The sequence below is a fragment of the Pezoporus wallicus genome, unplaced genomic scaffold, assembly GCF_028554395.1.
Source record: "Pezoporus wallicus isolate ANWC-B61680 ecotype Strahan unplaced genomic scaffold, APGP_CSIRO_Pwel_v1 scaffold_7107, whole genome shotgun sequence".
Taxonomy (NCBI): Eukaryota; Metazoa; Chordata; class Aves; order Psittaciformes; family Psittacidae; genus Pezoporus; species Pezoporus wallicus.
Genome location: NW_026642114.1, coordinates 6,582,615 through 6,601,011, shown reverse-complemented (window position 1 = coordinate 6,601,011; position 18,397 = coordinate 6,582,615). Strand labels below are relative to the sequence as shown.

General features: G+C 42.9%; 1 protein-coding gene and 1 long non-coding RNA gene across 12 annotated transcripts in view; one reads left to right on the top strand and one right to left on the bottom strand.

The window, feature by feature from the left end:
- Positions 1-18,397, top strand: part of LPP (LIM domain containing preferred translocation partner in lipoma) — a 311,612-nt gene that overhangs the window by 103,274 nt on the left and 189,941 nt on the right. The gene's annotated exons all lie outside the window — the stretch shown is intronic.
- On the bottom strand, positions 5,944-11,352 carry LOC130608953 (uncharacterized). The gene is made up of 3 exons (XR_008974678.1): positions 11,319-11,352; positions 10,603-10,749; positions 5,944-6,074 (listed from the first exon to the last, which is right to left on the bottom strand). It is a non-coding gene; the product is annotated as an uncharacterized LOC130608953 (long non-coding RNA).

Below are 18,397 nucleotides of genomic sequence, written 5' to 3'. Positions count from 1 at the left end.
AAAACTTTCTCTCTTCTGCTCTCCCTCTTCCTCCACAAATGAAATCTTGGTTGTATTCAAGAAAACAGGCAAACCTTTTGATTTTTGGTTTTGGATGCTCTGCTTCATTCCATTACCACTTTTCCCTATTTAGTGTAGAGTGCAGTAAGATAATCTGTTTTTTTGTGGTTTTGTTTTTTTTTTTCCCCCTTTTAAAGCATATGCATTTTCAGGAAGATTACAGAGTTATGAAAAGGAGAAAGAACAATAAACGAGCATATTAAATCTCAAACTTGAGCAATTTTCTAATGTTAAGGACATTTTGTAGGAAAGTTGGAAAAGTCTGACGAGTTCTTTCCTCTGCAGCTCTAACTTTGGAGAATTCAGAACGAAAAAAGAAAATGTGTTGGAGGGAAAAGCGAAGTCGTATGCACCTGTTCTGTTGCCTTCAGTAACAAACTTAGCGAGTAAGAGGAAGAGAAAGACATTTGGAATTAAAAAAGTAGAAAATCCATTTCTGAAGTGCAGTGAAAATGTCACCATCAAGTTAATTAGAATTTCTTATTCTTCTAATTCTCTTAAAATTTAAAATAATAATGAAAAATGACATTAGGGTTGGTTTGTTGTCCTAGGAAAACCGTTGTTGATCAGCCGCTTTTTTTTTTTTATGAAAGATGTCAGTATGCGTTAGTTGTCACTGCTTTGATGATTGTAGATCTGATTATATGTGACTTAGGAACATTATCACCATCTAAAAAATTCTTAGTTTCTTGGCATTTGGGGAAGGAGGCTGTCCTTAAGAACAGAGCAGGGACTGCAGGCTGAGAAGGGGAGATGTGGCACACATATATTTCTCATGCAACCCTGACTACCTGGTCCTGCAAGCAGCAGAGCATTGCCAGGTCTTTTATAAAACAGAAGACATTAGAAGCTCGCAGGGAGACTTTTTCAGTGCTAATCCCTTGCCTTGTCTGATGCTGGGCTTTTGGAGATTCCATCGTTATCTGACAGGACTGGAAGAGCTAAGGGTTGGCCAAGACCTGGTCAGGGACTGGCTTAGTGATGCGACAGCCTGCCTGCAGCTTAAGCTAATCCACTTTCACAAGGTGACACGCTGCTGGTAGGTGTCAGCAGCTGGTGCAAAGCCATTAGCCCAGCCATATATAACCCTGAGAATATGAAGCTTCTGGGATCTGGCAGGCAAGAAGGGGACAGTGAGAAAATATTTAGTCCACCATGCTTCATTCACTTTCTAAGGCTCCCTTCTCTCCTCCAGGCTCCCTAATTGTTTGGGTTTTTTGTCCATTACCTCCATTGTTTTTGCAGTAATAATTCAGCCTGAGAGACAGCTCCATGCCCCACTGGTTCCCTGCATAAAGGGGCACTGTGAGTCATTTTACCTAAATTTGTTCTCTGTTGGTCACAGGTCTTTCCCATCTGGTTATCTGTGAGTCTGTAGGTGGAAGAGCTGCAGCATCCCCTTCTGCCTCGGTGTGTTTTCATCCCTCCTGTCCCACCAGAGCTGCTTCACTGGAGGCATGTGGGCTTTCCGCCCAGCATGTGGGTAGCACACAGTGCAGCATCCTTCTGCCAGAGATGAGTGCAAGCAGCAGCACTGCTCCTGGGAAGTGCTGTCCCAGGGCTGCAATGGGGCAGAAAGCATCTGTGCATATCAGAGCCTGGCACAGCCTTGCCTGCCCCAGCCATGTCGCTGGAGTTGGTTCATTGCTACCAGAGGCTGCAGGAATGGTGTTTGGTATCTCTCTGGGAGGTCAGCAAATTCCTTTCCCGTTAATTTCTTCAGCTCATTGCTTTTAATGTTTGGGAAAATGCATCCTCTGGCCTTGCATTTCTGTTCTTCTTCTTCTTTTTGTTATTATTATTTTTATTTTTTTTTTTTTTTGTAGGTATGTTGCTAGCACGTAGCAGATCTGCCCAGCTGATCACATTTTGTGGTTTTATTTCTTGATCACATTGAAAACACACTGGAGTTACAGGCTGTGGAGCAGACTCTGTGTACAGTGGAGAATTGGCTGCACACCCCTCTCCTCCTGCCTCCCACCAAAGGCATTTCTTTGGTCTCACCTTGACTTTGATTTTATTATTTTTTTTCCTCTAACATCTGCACAGAAATCAGCCAGAAGGTGTTGATTAAAAGGTACTCAATGGAACTTTAAAAGAAATGGTTAAATGAATGAAAAAAGGTGAAATTGCAGCAGCCAACAGTTTATAAACCAGCAGCATTTTATTATGACTGGAAGCACTCAAGGCATGCATGGTTTAGACCAGCTAAATGAGCAATTTTCATAGTGCTGTGAGCCCCTCTCTTTGCTATTTGCCATGGTGACTTGCTGCAACTTGTTTCAAACTAGATTTCTCAACTTATCAAAGCAGAGATTCCGTCTTGCTGTTGCAAGGCTCTGTTTGGAGGGCCCCAGGTATGACTGCAGTAGTAGTAGTAATGATAATAATAATAATAATAATGATCAGTAAGACCACAGCTCTGATTAACATTCTGCACAGGTCTCTGCCATTCAGCTATCTGAAGAGGCAGGCACAGCTGTGTTTTTATAGGTCCTACAAACACTGGACCAGACGTCCACGTGCTGTTGTCTGGGCTGGGTTTCTGGAGGATTTACAGTTAGCATTCCCCACTGTGACAGTTTCTGGGGGATTAACCTTGCCTGATCCCAGGAGGCATGAACACTGCAGTCCCCAGGACATGCTGGTTTCTGACATCTTACACAGCTCTGTATTCATCACACAGAGGGAGGAGAGCTGTTTATGCTTGGGGAAGATGGTTTTCTACAAGACAAACAAGTGTGCATGGGAAGGAAGTGTAGCTGCTAGTGAATTAGGCTGGAAATCAAAATTAGATGTCCAGACATTTGAGCAGTGGCTCTGGAAGTGTAGAACTGGGGCCAGGGATGATCCTCGGTTGGAGCTGGATGTATTTGGAGTTTGAGAGCATCTTCTCTTTGTGCTGGAAGGAGAAGGGTCCTGATATATATGTTACATCATCCAGCCATGGGTCCTGACAGTCTATTTCTTATAGTTGGCTTCTTTCTCTATGTTCACGTGTTTGGTGCTACCTGCCTCCTCCCTCTGTTCCTCAGCAGACTCTCTCTGAAAGTGTGGTCTTGTTCTCTGTACTCACTGAGCAGAAAATCTTTTAAGCAAATTAATACCTTTTTCTGGGGAGACAGTATTAATTTCATTTTCTTTAAAATCATGGGATGCCCCAAAGGTCAGGGTAGACAGGCTTTGATCAACCTGATCTAGCGACAGATGTCCCTGACAATGGCATGGGCATTGGATTAGGTGATCTTTGAAAGTCCCTTCCAAATTTTTTGTGATTCTATGGATGCCCTACCTCCTTTCCCTGCCACATATTCCTCTCTGGCTCTCTAGCTTTGACATTTAAATTGGTCTTTCAACATCTTCAACAGAACTGGGGCCTTGGGAAAGTGTTGCCACACGGCTGTTCCCATCTCTGCTGGCCTCAGGAAGGTGGAGAGGATTTACGGCTTACAGATGAAGCAGATTTCCTTTTCTTCTTTTCCCCTAGTCCTGGAAAACAGGGTCTCACCCTCCAGGGCAGACTAAGGAGGCATCTGGTACAGAATGAGATTGGTGATGGTTGATCCACTGACTTTGTGCATGCTGCCATGGGTCTGGTGGTGATGGGGCTGGTGTGAGTTTGCAGGCTCTGTGTCACTCGGAGGACAACTGGCAGCTGTGAAACAAATGCTGCTGGGGCAGGGCAGCTGGGATGGAGTGCGGGGTATATGCACTGGGATGGTGCCGGGGGTGATGCCCTGCCTGAGCTGCTTAGAAAAGCCTGAGTTAGGGCCCTTTAGACCATCAGATGGCTTGAGCATAGTGAGTGGCAAGCTTTGCAGTGTTTGGATACTTTTAATTTTGAGCTAGTTTTCAGAGCTTCAAAACCTCTTTTCCCCTTGCCTTTCCCCTTCCCCTCCAAATGGAATTCCTCAGATACGAAGCAGTGCAAGTCCAGGAGAAAACACACTGTGCTGATGCAGGTGGAGCCCAACTAGTGAGCCCTGGGAGGCTGCTGCCCAAAGTCCCCTGAGTTGCAGGATTGGGCTTTCCAGTCCAGCATTCACAGGCTCTGCCGCAGCTCCCTGCAGGTTGAATATGCCTCCTCTGCCATCATGTGTAATCATTTGAAGGGTGGCAGGGTGAGGAGCAAGTCTATCCTCACTTACTGAGAAATGCCAGACATTGCTTGATGACCATAATACCTGCAGCAGCAGTTAATATGGATTTAATAATGGAAACTAAATGAAAGGACAGGAATCAAAGCAAGTTCTTGCTTTCTCCTTCCTTTCCTTTGGTGGCTTTCAGATACGGTGAACAACAAGGCTCATGTGAAGGCCTTTGAGGTTTTCATAATGTTGTTTTTTTGTTGTTTGGATTCTTTTTAAACCCATCTCTTTCCATTTACTTTGGTTGGAGGACAAAGCAAGTGACTCACGAGACAAGGCATAACAGCAGGACCAGCTCCAGGGTGAGGCTACATGGTTGACATCAATGTGAATGCTTGAACCCACCTGATCCAGGTTTCCCAGGGCTTGGCTATCCCTATGTGCTCCTCCTCTTCCTGTGTGTGGAGGCTCTTGAGCACTAATGAATTATATTCTGCTATGTCTGTAGGGGACTAGGATTGTGAACGGTCAGGCTGTTTGTTGTTCTCTTTATAGGCAGATATACCTAGTGGGTTTTGTTTACAGCAGCTGCTATCAGTAGCTCAGTCTAATTTTCGAAACCTGGGTATGGATTTATTGGACTAGACACTCTGTGTTTTAGCTCTGCTGTTCCCTGCTCTACAGTCTTTGACAGTTCAGAGAAGCTAACCAGGTCCAGAGTCTATTCATTACTTGGACGAGAGCCCTGAAAGAATAAATTCAGGCTGACTTGGGAGATTCTGCGGGTTTGTATTTTTCTGACTGGTTGATTGGTTTGGGGATTTTTTTTGTCTTTTTTGTTTTGATTTGTTTTGGGGTTTTGTTTGTTTGTTTTTGTTTTTTGTGGTTGTCTGTGCTGGGTCTGCACCAAAGCAAAAGGAATCCTTGCTGATGGGAGGTGTGTTGATTGAGAGGCAGAGAGTTGGCATACCTGCTCCTTGGGGCTTCTTGTGAGCTTCTGCAGTGTTGTGCTCATTGTTGGAAGGTGGCTGCAGGAGCAGCGAGCTGTCTCAGCCACACTCCAGTGGTGGTTTGTGTGCACCTTGTTCAATGTTAACATGAGATAATGCGTTTTAGTCTTTTATCGTGGCTCACTCTCTTGCATGTGCTGTGAGTTATACACGTAAACTGTTGCTGTAGCCTAGATGAGGCATGGGAATATCTTGTTATTCAGTCATTTTGATGCTGAATTGAGTCCTGGGAGTACCGAAGTATTTCCAATGGGATCTGCTGGTCTCTGCCTCCTGCCTTGCTCCACCAGCTGAAGAAAATCATTGATGCTCTGCAGAAGAGGCATCAGTGTGTAAGTGATGGGGCAAAAAAAAAAAAAAAAGGCTGAGTCCTCTGAGACTTTTCTAATCCCATCATTGCCATGGATGCTGTGGTCCCATCCCTCTAAGGATTGAGCTTGTGGAGATCAGAAATGTAGTGGGAAGAAGGAGATAACTTTACTGTTGCAAATAATCCTGACTTGCCTCAGCACAGTCCCCATGTTAGTGATGTTTTTTAGAGAAAGCTTTTTTAAAGCACACATTATAAACTTTTAAAGTCTTCTTAATCCTTGTTCCCATTCTTCATGCGTTTCTTGCACTGAATGGAGCACAAGAAATTGAGCAGTTGAAGCAATACTTTATTCATTAGTGTCAGAACTGCATCATCCACAGGCTCTTACAAACTACAGCCAGTGAAAATGAACTTGAAGCTCCAGGCCTCTTTGTGGTGGCTTTGCTACCTTCTACACAAGAGCATTTAAAGCACAAACAAAGCCCCCAAATGCTGCAGAACAAACGGGAAGGCAGGGGTCCCTCATTAAGGGGTAGCTGCAAACCAGTTTGGAGCAGCCTTTCGGAAGTCTCCATTGATTTCTCTCTAATGACATCCTCTTCTCTGTTGGTTAAGAACCAAATGAAACCAGTTGGAAATTAGTGGTGGTTCTCATTTTTATAATAGCAGATTTAAACTGCCCCAAGCAAGCCGAGCTGTATTGAAGAAGCATGAGACCAAACTGGTGCTTTTATGCCTGGGCAGCATCCCTCTACTTGATAGTTTATCAGTCATGTGGACATGGAGTTTTGCCCAGTTGTCCACAGACCAGTGGCCAGTATCAGCACTTGTCATTCTCACCAGTGTAAATAAACTGGCTCTGGGCAGGTCCTTCTGTTTTGAATGCAGTCATCGCAAAAGTTCTTACTGCTTGTCCTGGATAATAGTGTCCGCATCTTCTTTTCTTGATAGAAACAAATATGTAGGACTCTGCTCTTGGCTTTGCTCTCAGAATGAACATTTTCTTTTTTGAAATACCACCTGAGATAATGGCACCAGGAAAAATGCACATAAAACAGGTGCCTAAAAATTATTGTTGAACCAGTATACTTATCTGTAGTTCGCAAAATGTCAAGTCAGGCCACTAAGTTTTATTAGCGATTCTGACCATGTTTTGTTAGAATTACAAATATTAAACTTTCATAGGCTCTGGAACACATTGTCTCTTATTTGGGAACTACTTGAAGTAGTGCTTAGCCTTGTTTTTCATTTCGATGAGCGAGCTCCTATTTTCTCTGTTATTTGGTATGATAAAGCAAACGTTGCACTTCCCAGCAGGTGGGGGCTTTTGGTTTGGTTTTCTGCCATGCTATTTTTTCTCATTTTCTTTTCCTCCTCTCTGCCTGCTCTTCCGAGATACTATATTTAATTTTTCCACTTCATTATTTCAGACATTGAATAGTGATTCATCTTTGCACTGGCCTGTGCTGTGAACCACAACAGTTTGGGTAGAATAAAGAAAAAGGGCAAAAAGAAAAAAAAAAAAAAGGTGAAGGGCAAAAGAGAAAAAAGAAAAAAGACGGTTCTGACATACACTTGCTTGGAAAGAATCCATCTTTTTATAACTCGAATTTCAAATATCTGTCATCGACTAGATCAAAACTACTTTCAAAAAAACATTGTTTGTCCTCTATATAGTTTTAAAAGGCTGTGGTACCCAGTCAAAGCGAGAGAGCAATGTTCATGCAGAAATAGCTTGAATTCAAGCAGGCAGCACTTGTCCCTTTTATTTTAATCTGAAATGTTAACATCCTCCAGATGCTAGTTTGTTAAATAATAACAATTGTTATATGACAGTTAACAGTCGAGTAATATTTTTTTTTGCCCATGTTCAAACAATGTGGCTCTTCTACACCCTGAAAACTAACTGTTATAATAAAGGATTATAAGTGTATTTTTCCTTTTCTCTGCCTAAAGCTTTTTCACTCTGCCAGAGTGTTGCTAAGTCAGAGCAACCAATAAATGTCTTTTGAATTCTATTACAGGTTGGTCTAATAAAAGGCTAGAAGAATGAATGAGCAATTCTTGAAGCCATAGAAACTGTACTTGTGGCCAAAGAGAAGGCATTTCTGGCAGCGAACACTACACAATTACAAATTGGACTAAACACACAAGGCCCAAAATACTTGTTGCTAAGCAAAGTGTCTTGGGATGGACTGAGTGCATGAGCTGAGGGTCCGTGAGTAGGACTGACAGTCATGTGATTCTGGCTGTCCTGGGGAGGGTGCTTATGCAGAAGGGGATGAGCAGGGATCAGGTCTAATTCCTAATAAGCAGACATCATTATCTAAAAATTCCCCTTCTGTCATCTTCTTTAACTAGCACGCACACTGAAAAGTCATAGCCATGGCAGAACATGCAAGCATGCTCTAGGAGCTTCACTGGGGATTTACCCAAACTGTCTGAGGACCTATGAAGTGCAAAAGACTTAGAAGTCTCTTCCAACTCTTAATTCCTGTGATGACAATGACTAAGGAAAGATTTTGGTTTAGTCTAGATATGACCAAACCATTAAGCTTGACATAAAGGGCTGGCTGGTAGAAATCACACTGACGTGAGAACTGGCATTTGTTTTGCAAAGCACTGAGTTTATGGGAAATGCCATGGAGGTGAGGAATAAGATGAAGGACCCGTGCATCTGGGTCACCTCTGTTACAAGATCCATTTGAAAAGGTTTAGCAACTGGCTTTTCTAGATATTCTGCAATGGCATTGGGCTTTGTGTAGTCTGAGCACCTGTCATGTGATGGTCTGCCTGGGGTTCCTGCCATCGGAGATGCCCCTGAGCAAGCTGATGGGAGGAGAGGGAGCCCTCAAGAGTAGGAAAACAGTACTAAAACAGTATTAGTAAGCACAATCTTTTAAAAGTAGGCTTAATATTGGAAATTATAGAAGTTTGAAATTTATGTTTTAAAAAGTGAACGTGTAATAAGGGTTCAATTCTTATGAAGTGGAAGCTGATGGTCTCTGTGACTGGTGACTCACCCCATCCTGAGCTATACCAGCTGGCAGGAGACCTGCTTTTTGGTAACAGCATCAACAAAATAAAGTTACATTAACTTTTTGCCCTGGGTACTCCTCAGTGCAGGCTTACAATCTGAGCTCAAAGTTTCCCGACTTCCCTACTGGCCCCATCACCTAGAGCTCTTCTGCCAGGGACCCAGTACATTGGGCATTCCAGTGGCTTCCTTGAGACCACCATGCTCTGCAGCTGGGTGCATTTCCATCCACTTCCCTCATCCAGAGCAGTCCAGCTCAGGTCTTCACAGGATCAGGTTACCTCTCAGCCCCTGAATTGTCAAGATCACCTTTACAATGTGTTACTATACTCTTCAAGGGAATGTGCTAACCTGAAGCATGTTATATATTTGCAAAGTTTTTTGCAGGAGTGTGAAAAGGGATAGTCATAGTTCCTGGGCCACTTCTCGGGAAGGGTAAGGAAAAGAGGTTTTCTCGATGAGGATCCATTAACATTGCTCCGGCTGGCAGGCAGTGAGACACAGGAGGTAAAAGTCCATTCTTCTCCTTTCCCAGTCCTACGATTTAAAATGTTTGAGCGTGCACTTCAGAAGCTGGGGAAGTAAAAGCCCCCAGTTGTGCCAGGAGACTCTGCAAAGGCCACAGCGAGTGAATGGGCTGTGGAGTGTTAATACAGTCCATCATTTTGTAACGAGCCCGATGTTCTTGTATGAGCCGTGTCAGGCTGTTGTCTGCACGCTGTCTTTGCTGATCACAGTAATCGGGTCATAAGAGAGGGAGAAGTAATAGCGCGTCTCTTAGCAACCAGCCCCAGGAGAAAGAGAGAATTACTCAAACAGACTATCCAGTCAGGGAAGTAGAAAGATGAAATTTTCTGAAAGTCTGTTGGAAAGTGCTCAGGGACATAACTCTTTTATGTGCGAGATCCTTATAGGCTGCATCCAGTGATATCAGACACTTTTTATTTGCTTGATGTCTTCCTGGTAAACTTTTATTTTTTAATTGGCCTCAGAAAAGTGGAGGGGGGGGGGGAGAGGAGGAATCCTCTGAAACAGAGACATTTTAAAAAATAAGGGGCAGATTTTTGTATTACCTTTAACAATGCTAGCAAGAAGGGAGGGAGCGAAGGTCAGCATGTCACAGGCAAGAGATGAGGAGAGCCTCTTATCTCTGCACGAGTGCTTTGAATGCTTCCCATGTCAGTACTAGCCAAAGCACGTTGCTGTATCAGCCGATGCTGCAGTGGCATGTACAAAACAAACTTGTTGGGTCTCCACTGCATTGCACGGGGTGTCACGTCCCATGAGTGTCATGGAACTTGTGCCATGCTGATTGACAGCTTGACAGAGAGCTGGACCTGATGTGCCCTCCTAGCAGCCGTGCCGGGCCAGCCCAGCTAAGAGGTCATATGGGGCAGGTACTGGTCAAGTCTGTGCCAGCAGCCTTTCTCTCATTGCCTCCGTTTTGTGTCCTCTTCCAAGCTTCTGGTTTGTGTAAGACATGTAGGGGGACATCTCTGAGGCCTTCTCAAAGACTTTGGCCAACACTGGCCCCAGGGCTTGGGGGGTGGGGTGGGGGCAGTCTGGAAGCTGTTCATTTGCACTTTGTATGCGAGATGGGGACAAGCTTGTGTTGTCCTGTCTTGTGCTTCTTAAAGATTTTTATTTTTTTTTTTATTCCGGTAAGATGCACTTCTGTGGTCAGCAGGTCTACATCCTTCCCGATGCTGCTTAGGGGAAGGGGACCATGTCTGGAATAGTCTGCCCACCCTCCCTAAGCAAGAAAGAAATGTGTGTTTAGTGGAAAGGCACATACTCCAGAATGCTTGAGCCACCCCCAGATTTGTGCTTGCATCCTTAGAACTATTGCAGGGACGAAATGTTTCTGAAAGCCTGGTTTGGTCCCTGGCTCTGAGGAGACAAAAAGAAAGTGTTGCAACTGTTGCAAAAGGAAACTGTGGAGGGGAGCAGATGCTTTTAATGGATGATCCAGCTACTAATTTGTGCCCTTCATCTGCATTTGTCTGCTCTGTGATGCCAGGGCATGTCCAGGTTGTGCAGAGGGACTAGGCTCACCTCTGCATGGGATAGCTTGACTTCCAGTAATAAACTTACTTGCAGATTCATGTGGTTTAATGAAGGCTGCAATCATTCTCCCAAATCAGGATACTGGACAGTTGGGTAAAGGGGTTCAGGCTGAGCTCTGGGCTGCTGTGGTTGAGCTGTTGTTTGTACCTGGGTTAGTTTGCCTGTACCTGGAATCTCTGTGAGCATGAGCTTGGGTTCAACCTGTGTTAAAACCAAAATTTTTCAGAGATAAGGCTAACTTCAGCGTCTTATCCTGGAAATAATCAGTAGAAGACAGTTGAGAGAAAAAAAAAACAAAACAACAAAAACCAAACCTAGCCTTGCAGCTGTACAGAATTAAAAGCTTAGGAGCAACATCTACCACTGTCAGGGAAAAGTGAGATAAAGAACAGTATTAATTGTGACTACTTCCAAGCAAATCATAGAGACTGCTGCTTTATTGTCCTCTCAGAAAGAAGAAAGACTTTCTTCCTTAAAAGTTTAGTAATTGAAGAGTTTCCTTGGTATTTTTGTGAGTGCCAGTAAGTGATGTTTCCTGGAAATTTTCCCCAAACTCTACAAATATCACCCCAGGGCTTACAAAAGTGATTCAGTTTGGGAAGTCAACACCATGCACTTCCTCAACACTGTCAGGCAGCCCCCTGGGTGGAGCATGCAGCTTCTGCAAAACCATTAATTGGTTGTTAAATTACAGTACAATTAGGCGCCTTCTTGAAAACTGAATTCCTGTTGTTCAGTCTTACCTTCCTGTCATGTTAGAAATGAAGGCGCAGGGGCAGGGGAGGCTGATGCATAGTTCGGGTCTGGAAAGTTGTAATTGGTCTTTCAAGGTGTTACCTTTCTTCTCAGCAGCATGCTCCTCGAATGACCCCAGCTGACAGATAGATGAGATGTTCCTTATTGCCAGCCTTCATTGTCCTGGGACCAAGATTATCTCACACGTCTTGCTTTTGTAATTGGCTCCTTTCCTCCTTCCTGTTACATTTTTGACATCACTTTTTGTATCAACTGGGTACAAACAGAGCCATTTGTAACCTCGTGTGATAACCAAGCATAAAAGGGACCTAGCTGACTGAATTCATTCTGCAAGTGTAGAAGGAAGATTGCACTGGGAGCTCAGGTCTGACACAGCTGTCTTAAGTAAAAATGAATTTATAAAGATGAGGCAACACATGAAAGAAGTGTTAGCTGGGTAAAATCACAGCTGGCCTGCATTTCCTCTGGTATCAGCATGGACTTGAGACCACACAGTCGTAACCAGTAATATATGAAGTGTTGCAGTATAATCCTCATCTTCTGCTTAGTCCATTCAATGCCTTAGATTTGGATTAAACTCCGAATGGAAGTTTTGTTATTAACCTCTCCCTGCCAGCAGTGGTCCTTCAGAATTTGAGCCTGTAACCCTTTACCTACAGCAGAAAAGGCAGTTGGGTTTGTAACATGAGAATACTTGACCAACTTCTCTTGGTGCACCAAGTGTTCAGCCTGTGTGCAGAAAAAAATGGGACATAGGCCCTCAGGAAGGAGAGGTGACCTTGTGGCAGTCAGAGGGAATTGGGCTGTTGGATCTCCAGCTGCCAGATCTCTGTGTTTTGTTCAATCGTTCACTTCCCTCAGTAGGGACAAGAGTCTTTGAGAGGGCTGCAGGAATGATTGGTTTGACTGAGCCTGAAGACTCTTGATATTTAAACATTTCTCCATGCCAGTAAATTGCTCTTGTTGGCCAGACAGAAAATACTTCAAATTTAGCAAGTCAATTTAAATTTAGCAAGACAAGAGAGGTGATGCATCATCACAGCTGAGCTCTTTCTCTACAATCATACTTGGACTTTTTAAACAAATTATTGCTGAACCACCCTGTTTCCATTCTGAGTATATGGTGCTTTCCTGAGATATTACTGAGACAAGCTAATGGAGGATCCATTTGCCTTGTTATGCCTTCTTATGTGGGAAGACTATTAATCTTCCTGTTTCTGGTGCACATTTAGCACTGCCTGTTTGTGTGTGTCCAGAAGTGCTTTTGCTAATGATCCCTTTTGCCCCAGCAAGAATGTGTTGTGTAACTGCGGTAGGGAAACAAATAAAAGAGAAATAAGGTAGCAGGGTAACTATTTTGAGAGATGAGCTTTCGCTTGGCATGTTAATTTTCCCAAGAGATATGGCACATCCAGTACCTTGTGTAAGTTGACCATCAAGCATGGCATGGGTCTCTGGAGGGGGAATATTCCATTTTAAGAATCTGTTGGGTACGACATGGGCTCATGTTTGATGGATGTCGCCAAGTATTTAAAACTCAAAGCGCTATGAATTCCACCTGTGAAACTGGAGGCAGAGGTAACACAAGTTGGGAAATCTGGGCCTAAATGTCAGGGCCTAAAGGTCACTTTTCATCAGTGGAAAGTGCAGTTGTCACTACAAATGTGAGGCTGCAGGAAAGGAGTTGTGAGGCTCCCTATCTGTTTGATCTCCTGACCAAATACACTCAGTTTACACAAAGTCCAGAGTTTGTTTTTTTCTAACAAACCTATCCAGCAAATGTGGTTGTGATCTTAAGATTCAAACTCATTTTTTCTTGTTTATTCTTTTTCCCTGTGATCTAAGAGTGATAAAGAAGTTTCTAAGCATTTGGTCGGTGACTGGGATGGAGCTGAAATGGGAGCTTTCTCTTGTAGCTGTTCTGGCTCTGTCATGCCCAGAGTAATGAAAGCTTTGTATGAGAGGAGCCGGAAAATTCATGAGGCATCAGAAGGAGCATGAAGATGTGACTTACTTCTATAAGCATTTAATTGTGAAATCTTTTTTTGCAATTAAAAAAATTGATTAGAAAAACGATTAGTCAAGTCTGTTGGAAGGAAGCAAATGTCTTATTTGTGGGGACTAAAAAAGGTTTGACTGTCTCAAATATCTTACCTTCTTGGTTTTTCTTCTTTTTTATTGCAAATGATAAATTATTAAAATAAGGGTGTGTTTTGAAAGGAAGATTTCTAAAGAATGCTTGGAAGATTCTGTCCTTGTTTGTTAATTATTTCATGTGGAATAATCACCATCTGCAAGTGGCCAAGAAACAAAAAAGCATTTGTTTGTTGATCCCAGTGTTTTAGCATTCTGTTTGAGAGTGAAATCTTGATTTTGTTTGGTTGTCCCTCATTGAGCGGTGCTGCAGGTCACGTTTCCCTCTGACACTTGTGCAACCCATTGCCGCTAAATTAAGTCAGCGATGGTTCCTCTGAGCAGATTTACATAAATACAGCTGTCTGGACCTTGCAAATATGTTTGTTATTTATGCACAAGGAAGACCTGAAGCCAGATATTTCTTGTAAGGACTGGCCTAGTTGAGCTGACAAAAGGCACAGCCTGCAAGGAAAAAAACACTTTCAGCTTCAGCCAGTAGCTCCAGTTCTTATTGGGAATAATCTCTAACTGGATGCAGATGTGTTTACTGTGAAAATGCCAATTTTATATCGTCATATCTGTGTGCCTTTTTTACATTTGTTGGAAAATAAGAGAATAGAGATTTCTGTCTTTGATTAAATGTTTTCCTGTTAGGGTTTGTAGGTTGTTTCCCATCAGGCTTATTCACTTACTGTAGTTCAGATGTGGGCTTACCTTAAAGGGGAGGGGGCTTCCTGGCACATGGAGACTAGGGGCTTGTGAAATCTCAGTTGAAGCTGTGTGTTTATAGCTCTTGTGAGTTAGCAAGTGGAGTGAAGCTGTAAACACTGTGTTATCTTGGGGTACTCTAATAACTGGTGAAAATCGCTGGTCACAATTTTGCTGCCTCCTAGCCATCATATGTGAGCTACTAGAGTTAAGAAGGCATATTTAGCCCCTGGGAGGCTCTTACTGAGTGAGCTTCCTAAATCTTACAACCAGTTGTATGGTAGTGCAAATGGGTTGGTGGATTTGTACCAATCAGCTGGCATATGGTCTTCACTGGGGGTTTGGGACATTGCTTGGAACACAGTAGGGATGCCTGATGCATTTCTCATCAGCTTGACGTGTTCTTCATCGACATCAGTACCTGATAAGTGAAGCATTGCTTCTCAGACTTCATTGACACATTGTCTGTTGCCTGTTGTCTCATAAATCTCCCTATAAAGCTCTAAGTAAACACCCCTGGGTGGAATCAACAGATCATTTTTGTGGCATTTCTTGTCATCTAAGCAATAATTCATTAAAAATTTAATGACTCTTTTGCTCTGGAGAGGAAGAAGAGAGCTGGCGCCTGCCTTTAAAGTTTCTGTCTTGTATTGTTGGTGACTTTTGTTTTGTTTTGGAGGTTTTTTTTTATTTTATTTTGGAGGAAGTCAAGTTGATAAACTGAAAGAAAACCATCTTATTACAAAAAGCTTGAGTGCTTCTGAGAACATTTAAAACAAGCATGACTAGAAATGACCTTTCCATCCTGGAGCGAACTTTGAGTGTATTCTCCCTTTGGCATTTCTAATGATAGACTTTCCATCTGGTCTTTGCTTAAAAGCTAAGATGCAACTTCGGGTTTGGTGAGATTTTTTTTCACATTAAAACTGTATAGTCTAAAATTAATCCTCTTGATCATATCACTTCAGGGATAGGAGTGCAGAAACACTAGGAATATTTTCTTATTTTCAGTAACTCCATTCAGTCCTCCTGGCAGCAGATTCCTTTTGTCCCAAATCAAGTAGTTTCTAATCTGGGGGAACCCTGGATTTCCCTCTGCTTGAATTTGGGGAGGTTGTGCCCCTTAGAGGAGATTTTAAGAGATTGAAGTGATGCTAGTGGCCATGGTGGTGTGTGTGAGATCTGAATCAGTAGGAGGGATCTGTGGTTACATTAGCTACCTCTGGTAATACTGTCATTTCTAGTGTTGCACATTCTCTGGTCCCAGTTTCCCATACTGATTCCCCAAAGCTGAATGTGCAAGAGTGAAATCCTGGTAAATGAATGCTTCGGGGAAGAATTGGGGACCTCCTGGGAGGTACCACTGCAACCATTAGCCTCATTTCAGCAGAGTATTTGGGAAAAGTACATAAACTGATCCTTTTGCTTAGCAAAGCATTTCAACAAATGCCTAATTTGATACATGCTTTCCGAAGGCCCGTGGGATGTAGTATTTAAGCATGCACTTGAACTTAAGCGTGTAACTGAGTCTGGGCTACACGCAAGCATGTGTATGCACGTGGAGAACATTTCTCGGGATCACGTGTAGGAACATCAGTCACCAGATTTTTTTTAAATACTTTTTTTTTCCTCCCTGTAATGCTGATCGCTACTGAATGTGTATTCTCTTCCTTTTCCTCCTTCATCCTTGTATTCAGTGAAGTTACACAAAAATATGTAGGTGGAAGATTACTAGTGAGCCATTCCTCAAATGTTGTTATGGTGGGAACAGCAGAAAGTAAATCTATTAGTAAAGTCATGTTTCTGTCAGAACTCCATATGGGGCATGCGCAGAAAACATGTTTTCCTGACATCGAGAAGGCTCTGCAGAAGAGCAGATGTTGTTTGGGGCTCTTGGCCGGTAGATGATCTGCTGAGGGTATCGGTATTTTTGCTGCAGGTTCTTCTGGTGACCAGCTCTATTAAAACAATGGGAGGGAGAAAGGATGTTGCCAGTAATGGAAGAGAACAATTCTGGCACACATAGCTTCCTCTTCATAAAGCTGCTTTTCCCTTGAGGCAATATATCTTGCATCTTATGGGAAGGAAATCTTACAGCATAAAAGGAAGTCTGAACTGCTTAGCAATGAATTTAGAAGTCTAGAAGTTGGATTCCTTTTATGAAGAGATAATATAGGTCCCATTCCAGTATATTAGGGAAGCTTTTCTAAGATGTGTCTCCAGAAATAGGAGAACTATGGGAATCACTTCTTTAGAATAATATTTGTGTGTGGATTATGTTAATGTTCCTGAAACCTTAGGAGATGTATGCTCAGCACAATGAAGGTGTTCAGAGAACAAAAGCAGAGAACAGTATCTTTAGGCTGAGCTGCTCGGCAGGACAGAATGTAGGAGGATGGCTTTATGTTCCTGGGGATGCCTGTGATGTGGATTAGAGTGGTCTGAGGGCTGTCCTAGCTTCACTCTCCTGCAATAGCTCCTGAGAGGCTTTTCTGCCTCCGAGAATAGCTGGCACATTGTTGTGCTCTAATTATGCTTGTTTTCCGGTTGTATCTCCTGCACTGGGAACTGGCCTTCTGCAGGCTTTACTACTTCACGGCTGCTCGCCTAGTGGGTTTGCTCCATGGCAGCCCTGCTGCTGGAGATTAACATCTCTCTATTATGTATCAGGGTGAAAAGCAGGGTATGTCCAAAAGTTTTCAACCTTTTAGCTCCTCCCCAGTGCTATTGTCTCTTCCCATTCTCCTCAATTAAAATAAAGACATTGAGAGAAAGAGGGGGAAAAAGTGGAGCTGATTTTCTATGAGTAGCCCAAGCAGTGAAGTCCAGATAACTTTGGTGGGCATATCCAAGTAAGGGTAATTTATGGAGACCCTAGCAAACTGAAAAACAACAAACAAAAGAGGGGGAAAATGTGGCTGGAATCCTTCTGACGAATTTCTGCATTTTCTGCAGAGTACATAATTAAAGGGGATTTTTTTGGATAAAGGCAAAATTGTGTATGGGCATGAAAAATTCAGCAGGGAATTTAAGCCATTTCCAAACCACATGAAACATTAAACATTTTGCTCAAGAATAGTTTGAGATGGTGTGCATCATCCCAGGTTTTAAGCAGTCAACTGATTTTTCACTTCCAAATGTTATATAGTCAAGGAGAGCCAAAGTGGGTTTTTATCTTCTTTCCCATGATGAGTGCAGAGCCATTGCCTTGAAAGATTTTGCTGGCTGACCTGACACACACCCTTGTTTACCTATTTTGGCTAGATGATTTAGCTGCAACATGCCGAAGAATGAGGGGAGCAGATACAAGTGCTGCAACTGCACCATGCTGTTCTGTGCTTGTGATCAGCTCTAGCCTTGGGCTCTTGTCTGAGTGGCTCTCAAGTTACCCTTTTAAATCTAGTGGAATTAAAGATTTTAATCAAGCAAGATGCTAATCACCATGACATGATATGATATGTATGCCCTGATAAGGATATAGAGTAAATCTCCCAGTCTCTTGAAAGCAGAGAATCCCATTCTTTAAATGATGTTCACCATCCATACTGAGGTTTTCCCTGGGTGTGGTACTGGATTTTAAAGCTAGGTTATGTCTGTATTTTTAGATTTAAAATTCTCCCTTTTTGTAGAAAGATAAACAGTGGCTAATTTCAGATCATTTTCATGTGTCTTCTTGATTACTTCTTGTTTTGTTGACAGCTCAGGTACTCAAACATGCCATGTTTTCTCTTTAAATAAGGTTGTTATTCAGTTGAGTGTCTTTCATCCAGGAAATCTGTGATTGTTTAAATCCTCTAGGAATGAGCTTTGCTTTTGCATAAAGCAATCCCCTTGCATGACTGCATGCAGCAAGTCGTGCACTGCAAAATTGAAGTGAGTTTTCAAGCCCTGCTGTTGTTTGGTTTCATTTAGGAAAAGCTGGTCAGTTATCTCCAAAGAAGGATGGTTCTCTTCTTCTCTAGGCATGACTCTCAAGTTTGTCTCGGTGTGCCAGAGATGGTTCTCTAAAAAACCTGCATCCTTAAATATCAATATGTACACATGTACCAGGGCAGATAGCGTTTTGTCAGCCAACACCCCCACGTCTTTCTCCTCAGGGCTGCTCTCAAGCCAGTCTCTGCCCAGCCTGCAGTTGTGCTTGGGATTGCCTCAGCCCAGGTGTAGGACCTTGCACTTGGCCATGTTGAATTTCACGGGGTTCACATGGGACCACCTCTCCAGC